Here is a 10656-nt window from a genome sequence, read left to right as displayed (position 1 = left end):
ACATTGTCATTCAATACCCCCAGCATGGCTGGCTTTGTACTATCATGCTAATATTATGAAAGGACGGCCACTACTGGTGCACTAATGTGCCATTACACAGTATTTTCACCAGACAGGTGTGAAATATCTAAATAACCCCAAGAATGCACCTAATACCATTAAATGTGCTAAAATAAATATGAAGTGATTTGATTTGCTAATGTATTATTTATGTCATGTTTTAGAGTTTTTAAAAAATAATTTACTATTTACTAATGATCACATTCCATTTCTGCCTCACAAATTTCATGAAAATTAACGTTTAGCTCTAGCAAGCCAGACAGCTTCAGCAAACTACTACTTCAGGATATTTCCTCTCAAAAGGAATTCATAATTTTAGAGGCCACATTTTTCAAATTGCTTTCTCTTCTTCAGCCCTTACTTTTAAAGTAGGTTCATACTTTTGGGGAAAAGATAAGGCTTGCTACTCCCATAAAGCTCTACACTCTCTGGGTTTGTTTCCTCCCCCTGCTCCTTTCCCCAACCTCCCTCTCTCCCCTGTCTGCTGGGAACTGTCCTTACAGTAGTTTCCTCCCTGGGAGTGTTTATCTTGCCTATCTTATATATATAGACATGAAAGAAGAAGAAGAAGATAGGGGAGGAGGAGGAGAAGGAGGCGGAGGAGGAGGAGGAGGAGGAGGAGGAGGAGGAGGAGGAGGAGGAGGAGGAGGAGGAGGAGGAGAAGAAGAAGAAGAAGAAGAAGAAGAAGAAGAAGAAGAAGAAGAAGAAGAAGAAGAAGAAGAAGAAGAAGAAGAAGAAGAAGAAGAAGTCGTCAGGGGAGGCCAAAAAATAGTTTCAGGTCTATCTGCTGACCCTTATGTAGGTTTTCCAATCAAGTCTCATGAGGTGCCAAGCCCTGCCCCATGGGTCTGAAGTCTATTTTCAGGATTCCTCCGGACTTGGACTTCATTGCTTTGCTCCCCATTCTACTCTCTGCATTCCTTTCATGTTTCACCTCTGCGTGGGTGTGGTCAGACCAGGCACAATTCCCACCTGTGTCTCCCGCGCTGCCCCAGCAACACGGTGGGTCAGTGAGGAGATGTCCTATTTCATAGTGTGGCTGTTCCGAAGGAGCTCTCTGTGCCTTGGCTGCTCCAAATAGGAGTGTTGTCCCTGAGACTTGGTATTCTCTCTCTCTCTCTCTCTCTCTCTCTCTCTCTCTCTCTCTCTCTCTCTCTCTCTCTCTCTCTCTCTCTCTGTCTCTCTCTCTCATATTGCTCCCGTGTGGTCTGCACAGACATGCCACTCTGCCTGCGCTGTCTCTTCAGTGCTGTGCTCTGTAGCACGGTCTTCTGGGGCGGGCATCACTGTAGCTAGGGATGGCCCCGTAGAACTCTGTTAGTTCACGACCTCATGCTGGTATGTGCTACCCAGTTCTACCTTATAAACCCAGCTAGATTTGAGCATGTACAGATAAGAGCTCTCGACACAGAGAATCTAGGACAGTTAACCCCCTCAGGAACAATAATGAGAGTGGCAATATCATGAAGGTAGAGGGAAGGTAGGGGAAGAAGGAGGAGGAAGAGGGAACTGATTGCAATAATTGACTTATAACACCACCACCACCACCATCCAGGGCGACAAATAACAGAAACATGGGTGAAGAGGGCCTGTGGACAGTGTAAGATATGAAAATAATACGTTATAATTTATCAAGGCTTCATGAGGAAACGCATCCAATTTCTTATTTGATATCTTTTAATTTCCCCAGATATATACTTCATGCATCCCATGTTCCTATTACTAGCGGAGAGTTGCACAGGTTTCTTCTCTGTTGGAGGTGAGTCCTGTAAGCAGATGAAGGCCCGGCAGCTATATTTCATGTATATCTTTATGTTTGGCTCTGCTGTTAGAAAGCCGCTCTTCCACTGTCGTATTTTAGGTCTCTTCCCAGCTGAGTTGCTCAACGTCCTTGATCTTCAAAAGGTTTTCCATGGCTAATCATTCAAAATGGAACACTCCATTCCTTTTTTAGTAATTAGTTCTTAATCAGGAATCTCTGCTGGAACCTGTTCAACTTTAGTGACCTTGCTACCACTTGACATACTGGTGACATAGCTTCCAACCTCACAACAACTTGTAAGCCACCACAGTGTGATAGTCTATCAGAAAGTTAGAGTTTAAACTAGGTAACTTAAAACTATTAACTTATTTTATTTCTTACTCTGATGATACTCTGAAGCCAATGTGAAGGTATGTTAATTTAAAAATAAAATTAATATCCTAAATAAATAATAAATATCAAAATTGACAATAAGAACCCAAAGGATAAAGTACAGAAATACTTATACTTACGTCTTCACGCATGGTAATTAAATCAGTGCGTGTTTGGAGGGAAGATACAAACCTCATCAGCACAGAATCAGAGGTAACAGATTTCAAGTAAAAATTAATTGGGCTATAAAATTATTTCATAATCACCCTCAATGAAATATACCAATCGATGAAGCTAGATTATAGCCCTTGATAGAAAGAGATAACATGAGCAGACAACTTGAAATAAAGCTTGTCACTTTTCGATGAGAGACAAATTGTAACACTTATCACTGTTCTAGCTTCACAGAGAATTCTAAGATGTTCCTGCAAGGTTCTCCTTTTTAAAAATCCCAACATATTTTTGGGGAGACATCCAGAAAATCTTCCCAAAGAGGTATGCATTCAACCAATAAAAGGGTGTTGAGCACACAGAAATACAATGGCCGTCTGTTTTCAGATCTGATGAATTTGGTCAAATCTATTTCAATAAGACATTTTCTTTTAATACAGAAAGACTATTATTCTTCGTATTTCTTAGAATATCCAGATTAGTGGTTAAAGATATTTAAATAAAAGGCCTGTGGCCTCTGATAAAGACAAACATTTTAAGCAGCAGCAGCAACAAAAAGATTAAAATTTTCAAAGTGGTTAGAATTCCATTCTTTTGCTCAGAATGCAGTGCAGGGGGCAAGGCTACTGCAGGTCGGCAGCATAATCTCTTAGCTGCTGCTCATCTGGTTCCCAAAGAGGAACCACCATGCCAAGAGCTCTTTCTACTCCTATCACATCTACAGCATCAGCACCTCCAAGCTGTGGACCAGGTGTGTGTCTTCTGAACTTTAAGGGACGTGCTGTCTTCCAGGATTTTACATCCCACTGTGAAACTGGAAGGCCGAATGTGCGCGAGGTTGGGTAGGGGAAAGTCAGTCCTCATAGACCTCAGTTCAACCCCACAGGTCGTAATTTGTCCTTGTACAATTTGGCCTGCTGTGACATATTTTTTTCTTTTTGGCTGCCTTCCAGGTGGACATCAGGACCCAAATAAGATAGAAACCATCTGTCTAACTAGTTGGTATAGTTTGGTAAAGTCAAAGCAAATCAAATTCATTACATCAGGCTTTTGTAATTCACAGTAAATCGATAAGAAGAACAGAATTGCCTCATAGGGGAGAACTGCCCCAAAGGGTTTGTCTACTCAAGCAAATTTCCACGTCTTTCTCCTACAGTGACTTTGGTTTGTTCAAAAAACTAAGCTTTCAATTAGCCTCTATGTAGTACTTAACCACTGCAAAAAACTAGGGCTCAAATCTCTTTATATTATATGTGTAGCCTATGGATCTTCTTTTGCTAATAAAAATCATACACATTTCTGCTATAAATAATTGATATTTACAGAAAGAGAGAAAGATCAAGAGAGAAGTAGGGAATATTAAGAACGAACACCCTTATAGTCTTGTTAGAGTGGGGAGTGTGGCCATGGTAAAAGTGTAGTTGGTAATGAATGAAGCACTTTAAAGATTTTAGGTTCTAAATAAATAACAACAGTCTTAAACAACCCAAAGGAATCAAACACATTTAAAATCCTATAAAAGTGACAATGACTACACCCACATTTAAATCTCATTTAGTCTATTAATTTATTTTAAGAATCGTATAGCGAGCACAACAAGGGAATGATTTCAAATCAGGAAGGTTTGTATCAGGATTGTGTCCTCCCAGATACTTATTCACTGTGTATGCTGAGCTAATAATCAGAGAAGCTGGATTGTATGGAAAGGAACATGGCATCCAGATCAGAGGAAGGCTTACTAACAACCTGTGTTATTCAGATGACACAGCCTTAAATGAGGAAGAGTGGAAGCACTTGCTGATGAAGATCAAGGATTGTAGCCTTCAAGATGGATTAGTAGTCAATGAAAATAAGAGCAAAACATCAAAACTGGATCAACAGGTAATGTTGGGATAAATGGAGTAAGTTTTCAAGTATTTCATCTTGTTTTGATCCGCAATCAATGCTCATGGAAGAAGCAGTCAAGAGAGTAAAAGGACAGATTGCATTAGGTAAATCTGTTGCACAAGAATTTATAGAGTTTTGAAGAGCAAGGATGTTACTGTGAGGACCAAGTTGTCCCTGACCCAAGCCATAGTGTTTTCCATTGCCTATGCATGTGAACGTTGACATAGAATAAGGAAGAACAAACAATCAATGTCTTTGAATTGTAGTACTGGGGAAGAATATTTAGAGTGCAAAAAGAACAAATCGATCTGTCTTGGTCAGAGTACTCCATAAAGACAGGATGGCAAGACTTTGTCTTACATACTTTGGACATATGATGAGGAGATAAAAGGATAAACAAATTTGACTTGGAAGAAATACAGCTAGAATGCGCCTAGGAGGCAAGTGCAGGGAGCCTTCATTTTACATAATTTGGACAGTTGTCAGGAGAGACCAGTCTCTGGAGGAGGACATCGTATTTGGTAAAATGCAGGGGCAGCAAAAATGAGGAAGGCCCTCGATGACATGGATCGACACAGTGTCTGCAGCAGTGAGCTCAGGCATAGGAACAATGGTGAGGATGGGCAGGACAGAACTGTGCTTTTTTGTTCTGTTGTGCACAGGGTCGCTATAGGTCAGAACCGACTCCATGTCACCCAACAAAAACAGTGCATTGCTCCAGCCACTGAGTCAATGAACTTCATTAATATTCTTCCCCTTTTCTCTGCTCTTATGCTTTTGCAAGCATGATGTCCTTTTCTAGGGGCCAGTTTCTTCTGTTCAAGTTACAAGAGATGAAATCCCACTATCCTTGCTTGTAGATAGTTTTTTTGCATGTTCTTCCAACTAGTTCTGTTTATTCTTCTGACAGCCATGGATGTTTTCAATAGTCTTTGCTGTAATAGATGCCATTGACTTGGCTCTAACCAAAGAGCCCCTGTGCATAACAGAATGAAAAACTGCCAGTCCTGTGCCATCCTCAAAATGGTCATTATTCTGGATCCAGTGTAGTAGTCAAGGGATCAGTCCATCTCCTGATGGCCTTCCTTCGTACAACACAGACCACTTTGTCCTTTTAGCAGTTCATGGTACTTTCAAGATTCCTATCCAGCCTGCATCAGGTTGTTCAGGGTTTGTTTGGTTTTTTATAATTAATCATTTCCTTGGGTGCTCTTACAGATATCATAACAATGTATAATTCAATTAAATCAAGCATAATTATGCAATTCATAGCCCATCAGTTTGAAAATATTTTTTCTTGAATGCTTTGATGTCATCTTCCATTTACCCCTCTCTCCCCATCCCACACCCCAGAAATCCATATATATATATATATATATATATATATATATATATATATATATATATATAATCTGTATCTTACACCATATATATATATATAATCTGTATCTTACACCATCCTGTGTATCCGTTCACCTACAATTCTGGTATTCATTTGCCATGAGTTGAGTTAGACATACATCATTGCTATCAGCTCCCCTTCTGATACCCTCAGGGAATCCTTACTCCTGTTACTGTTTCTGAAGGAAGAGCTATCTATCTTGGTTTTCATGCAATGAACGATCTTAATTATGCAAATGAACTTTAGTAGACCTAACAAGATTAATAAAGTAAAAGTAAGACCATTTTAGTAAGGGGAGGAAATACTAAAGAACTAGAGGATAGTTATGTCTTTCCTCAATGCTGTACTGCACCCCAGATAGATCATCCCTTCCGTGTGGTCCTTCCGTAAGAGACTGTCCAATTATCTTATAGGATTGTTTTGAGTTTCCAAATTGTCCGTGCTTCTTCACATCAATTTGATTGCTTGTTTTTGAACTTTTTAAACCTATTCCCATTGACACCTCAGGATCACACAGGCTGGTGTGCTTCTTCCATTTGGGATTTTTTACTTCTCTGCTAGATAGCAACTTGTTTAACTTCAAGCCTTTAAGACCCTGGATACTATGTCTTTTAATAGCCAGGCACCATCAGCTTTCTTCACCACATTTGCTTATGCACACATTTTGTCTTCAGTTGTTTTGTTTTGATGTGCATTTCCAAGATGGCTAATGATCAGGAACATTTTCTCATATATTTATTGGCCATTTGGCTTCCCTCCTTTGTGAATCTTCTGTTGAAGGTTTTTTCCCATCTCCTCAGTGGATTATTTGTTTTTTTCTTATTGTAAAGTTGCAGTGTTCTAGATTTTAGTAATAAGTCCTTTGTCTGATATGTCATTACTGAATATGTTTTCTCAGTTTGTGTGCTGTCTTATTACTCTTGATAAAGTCCTGCAATGTAAACAAGGGGTTTATGTTTAGTATGTCCCACTGGGTGTGGATCCTTCCTTATTTCTGAAAGCTCATGTATACTCTGTGCTAAGGTTCATAGTTTTGTCCCGTTGATGATGCTAATTGTTTTGAGATTTATCTTGAGATCTTTGATCCACCATGAATTTGTCGTTGTGTTTGTGGTAAGGTAAGGGTCTTGCTTCATTCTTCTGCAGGTAGAAATCCAGATTTTCCTGCACCATTTGTTAAAAAAGGCACCTCCTCTTCATTTGACACTTTGGGGGCCCTTATCAAAGATCAATAGTCTGTATTCTGCTGTTTTTATTTCTGGATTTCCTGGTCTTATCTATTGGTCCAAGTAACTATTTTAATACCGGTATCATGCTGCTTTTACAACTATGGCTGCATAATGTTTTAAAGTAAGGTAATACAAACCTGCCCATGTTACTCTTCTTGAAGAGTTCTTTGCCAATTCTGGGCTTATCCATATGAAATTTGTAGTCAATTTTTCCATTTCATTGAGAAATCATGCTGGTATTTTTATTGGGATCCTATGAACCTGTACTGAGCTTTAGGTAGGATTGGCATCTTACAATAGCGAGTCTTCCAGTTCACAAGCATGGGATATCCTTCCATTTGTGAAGGCCCTTTTGGATTCTTGTAATAATGTTCTGTGGTTTCCCTTGTACAGATCTTTTGTTTTTAAGGTTATGGATATCCCTAGATATTTCACTTTAAGCTTGGTTGTTGTGAAGGGTGCTAACTTCTTAATCTCTTTTTCTGGAACACCTCAGCTATGTAGCAATCCAATTGACTTCTGCTTTTTTATCTTAGATCATGCCGCTCTGCCATATTCCTTTATCGCTTCCCACAATCCTATTATGGAAACTTTAGGGTTCTCAATATATAAAATCACATCAACTGAAAATAGCCATACTTTCACTTCTTCTTTCCCAGATGTATACCTTTGATATCCATCTGTTGTATTATATGTCTTATCTTTTTAGCTAGGACCTCCAGGAGGAGGATGAATAAAAGTGGGGAAAAGGTGCCTCCTTGTCTAGTTCCCTTTTTCAGTGGGAATGTTTTGTCTTTTCTCCATTGATTACAATGGTGGCTGTTGAATTTTCATATATGAGGGGGTACACACACAAAAAATGGAATTGAACTGGGTGGAGTGGAGCTTTCATAGATGCATTTTTTCCACTATATGAGCATCGAGCATGTAGCCCTGAGTTGGTGCACACAGTGGTGTCACCTGGGAAGGTTATCTCTGGTCACAGTAAATATTTTCATGAAAGCAGCTTTGCTCAGACATCATTTTTTGTCATGGCTGATTTAAGAGAATAGAGTGCAGCGGTGAAATTTTGTTTCCTGCTCAGGAAAAATGCCACACAAATTGTTGTAATGACGAATACAGCTTACATGGACAACACTATGAAAAAAAACAACCTCAAATCTATGAGTGTTTTTCTCATTTTGAAAAAGGTGAAATGTTGATTGATGACAAACCTTATTCTTGGACGTCCATCACTTCCTGAACAGATGACAATGTTAACTCATAGTACACTTGGAGTTTGTTCCACCAAGTCAGACAGTTAATCAGGCTTTCTATTTAGAGGTTCTGAAAAGATTGGCTAAGTGTGTGTGAGAAAAAAGGCATGAATGGTGGCAGACAGGGAATGGTTATGCCACCACGGCAATGCAACTGCTCACACAGCCATTTCAGTGCAATAGATTTTGGCAAAAAACAGCATGCCTCTCTTGCCCCACACACCGTACTCACTGATCTTGCCCTATGCAACATCTTTTTGTTCCCGTGAATGAAGAGGGACATGAAAGGAAAGCAATTTGACAACAAAGAAGAGGTGAAGAAAAAAAGGTGGGGGAGATGCTGTCAGTCATCCAAAGAGTAGTTTGAAAAATATTTCCAATGACAGAATCAGAGATTTGGCAAATGTATTAAATGTAATAGAGAGCACTTTGAAGGTGGCAAGGTTATTTTGTAAAACATTTAAATATAAAACATTGGGGGGGAATTATTTTGAGGGGGCAGGGAGATTGGTTAATGACCTTTTAGAGCTTTAATTATATTGAGGTAATTTCCCAGTCCTATCTTCTTGAGTGTCTTAATTAGAAATGGGTGTTGAGTTGAATCTTGTCAAATGCTTTTTCTGCATCTATTGATATTAAGTTATTAAGTAAGTTATTCATTGTCAAAGTATTTGCCTTTTTTTAAATTTTTAAACTTTTCTTTTGTTGATTTACAGCTTTATGTTGTAGTGATCAGAGAAGGAAGTCAGAGTGACCTCTATATGTTTGAATTTACTCAAAATCTTGACTTGTGTGCCCGCATGTGGTCTATGTTCAAACACATTCCATGTGAACTTGAAAAAAAATTGATTTCTTTTTGCAGTTGGGTGGAGACCTCTGAATATTTCTATCATGTCAAATTGTCTAATTGCAGTGTTTTGTTCTGTAGTCTCCTTGTTGAGCTCCTACCCGCCAACTTATCTTTCTTAGAGGGTGGTGTATTGAAGTCTCCTACTATGATTATCCATCCTGTGATTTCTTTTTTCATCTTTTGAAGGATTTGATTGACGTATTTCATGGGTCTCACGATGAGTGAGTATATATTTATTACGCTCATTGGCTCTTGGTCTACTGCTCCCTTAAGCATTATGTAATGTCGATACTTACCTCGTGTTATGTTCTATACCTTGAAATAGATTTTTATCAGAGTTTGGAAATGAAACTCCCGCTTTTATTTAGATTGTCATTTGCTTGACGTACCTCTGGCATCCATTGATCTTCAACCTGTTTTTGTCTGTGAACTTGAGATTTGTCTATTACAGACAGGGATTGCTGGATTTTGTTTCCTAATCCAATTTGCCATTCTTTTGATGGAGGAATTGATGTCCAGAGGTATTAAATCCATCTGTGGATTATTTCCTGCCAACTCATACTTTTTGTGATAGACATTTTCCTCCCTCCCTCCTTGGCCATGTGTTCTGTATGTGTGTGGGGTTTCATTTTTGTCTTCTTTCTCCTTTGGTTCAAAGATCCTTGGTCTTTGCTTTCAGTGAGCTGACAACTGGATAATGTTACACTGTTTGGTGGTCTCATGCTTGTGCTCTGTGGATGTTGGAAAATAGTTTTTGTAGTGTTAAGTTTTGCTATTATTTTTTGTTTTTATTTTTGACATGTTCTCTAAATTTATATCTAGGAAAGCCCTTACTTCTCCATCTATTTTGGTGGTGAGTTTGGTGGGATAAAGAATTCATGGGTTACTGTTAATTTTTTTCAAGTTTTGGAAGATGCTACTCCATTCTCTCCTCTTCTTCATGGTTTCTACTGATAAAACTGAGCATATTCTTATCTGATTACCCTTATAGGTAACTGCATTTTTTTCTCTGGCTGCTCTTATGATTTTCTCCTTTTCCTTTTCCTCTCAATTGTATAATTTGACTACCATATGCCTTGTACATTTCTTCTTGTGTTCAGTCTAACTGGTGTCCTCTCTGTTTCCTGGATGATTGTCTGATTCTCCGTCATTAAATTGGTGAAGTGCCTTCCAGGAAATCTCTCATTATTTTGGCTCTTGACTTTTTCTTTATGTCTTGCTCTGCTATCACAATTATTTGACTATTTTTTCTCGTCATAGAGTGGCACATTGTTCTCAGATTTTCTTCAGCTTCTTTGAATATCTTACTTGAAAGTCTTTCGTGTTTGTTGAATTATGCTTGACTATCTTCAAGGTTTCCAATACAAATTCTCTGCCTCTTCCAACCTGCTGGTAAGGTGTTTTACCATTTGTTTGCTTCTGCTGCAAATCCCTTAAAAATTGTATTTTCCATTGGTAAGTGGACTCTGTCCTCTCTATTTTTTCGAACTTTTTCTTCATTGATTCCCTCATATCCTGTTAAAAAATTAACAGTATTCTGACGTTTTCTTTCTGTGGAGGTTCAAATTCGGCTTCTTCTATACACATCACTAGGTTCAGGTCCTGCTCAGATGTTGTATTTTGTTTCTCTTGCTTTTTTTGTAATGGCTGCTGATGTAGATTGCTGT

The sequence above is a fragment of the Tenrec ecaudatus genome, chromosome 2 (assembly GCF_050624435.1).
Source record: "Tenrec ecaudatus isolate mTenEca1 chromosome 2, mTenEca1.hap1, whole genome shotgun sequence".
Lineage (NCBI taxonomy): Eukaryota > Metazoa > Chordata > Mammalia > Afrosoricida > Tenrecidae > Tenrec > Tenrec ecaudatus.
Note: the sequence above shows the minus strand (reverse complement) of the source record.